This window comes from Leptonychotes weddellii, chromosome X (assembly GCF_054177405.1).
Source record: "Leptonychotes weddellii isolate Sample4059 chromosome X, ASM5417740v2, whole genome shotgun sequence".
NCBI lineage: Eukaryota > Metazoa > Chordata > Mammalia > Carnivora > Phocidae > Leptonychotes > Leptonychotes weddellii.
The window spans coordinates 16,686,413-16,687,644 of record NC_138385.1 but is presented as its reverse complement, the minus strand read 5'-3'; positions in this window follow the sequence as shown (position 1 = coordinate 16,687,644).

The following is a 1,232-nucleotide window of genomic DNA, read 5'->3' as shown; positions in this document are numbered from 1 at the left end:
AACTAGAAAAAATAAACATTAAGTAAAAGAGTTCTTGGATATTTTAAGAGACAACAGAAATAAAACTTCAATAGCGGTAGTGGAAAATGAAGTTGAGGAATTCTCACAAAAACTAAACCAAAGAAACAGAGATAGAAAAAAGGGGAAAAAATTTTAATTTAGAAGTTCAAACCAGGAGTTCCAACATAGCAGTGATGGATTTTCCTAAAAGAGAACAGAGAAAATGAGGAAGAAATTATCAAAAAAATAATTTGATAGATAATCCTTTTAATGTACTGTTGGATCCTATTAGCTAGGATCTTGTTGAGAATTTTGGCATCCATATTCATCAGGGATACTGGTCTGAAATTCTCCTTTTTGATGGAGTCTTTGCCTGGTTTTGGGATCAAGGTAATGTTGGCTTCATAGAATGAGTCTGGAAGTTTTCTTTCTGTTCCTATTTTTTGAAACACCTTCAGGAGAATAGGTGTTATTGCTTCTTTGAATGTTTGGTAGAATTTCCAGGAAATCCATCAGGTCCTGGACTCTTCTTTCTTGGGAGGTTTTTGATCACTGCTTCAATCTCGTTACTGGTTATTGGTTGCCTGATTTCAAGCTGTATTACAAAGCTGTGATCACCAAGACAGCATGGTACTGGCACAAAAACAGAAACATAGATCAACGGAACAGAATAGGGAGCCCAGAAATGGACCCTCTACTCTATGGTCAACTAATCTTCGACAAAGCAGAAAAAAAATATCCAATGGAAAAAAGACAGTCTCTTCAATAAATGGTGTTGGGAAAATTGGACAGCTATATACAGAAGACTGAAACTCGACCATTCTCTTACACCATACACAAAGATAAATCTAAGTGGATGAAAGACCTCAATGTGAGACAGGAATCTATCAAAATCCTAAAGGAGAACACAGGCAGCAACCTCTTCGACCTCAGCCACAGCAACTTCTTCCTAGAAACATCGCCAAAGGCAAGGGAAGCAAGGGCAAAAATGAACTATTGGGACTTCATCAAGATAAAAAGCTTTTGCACAGCAAAAGAAACAGTCAACAAAACCAAAAGACAACTGACAGAATGGGAGAAGATATTTGCAAATGACATATCAGATAAAGGGCTAGTATCTAAAATCTATAAAGAACTCATCAAACTCAACACCCAAAGAACAAATGATCCAATCAAGAAATGGGCAGAAGACATGAACAGACATTTTTCCAAAGAAGACATCTAAATGGCCA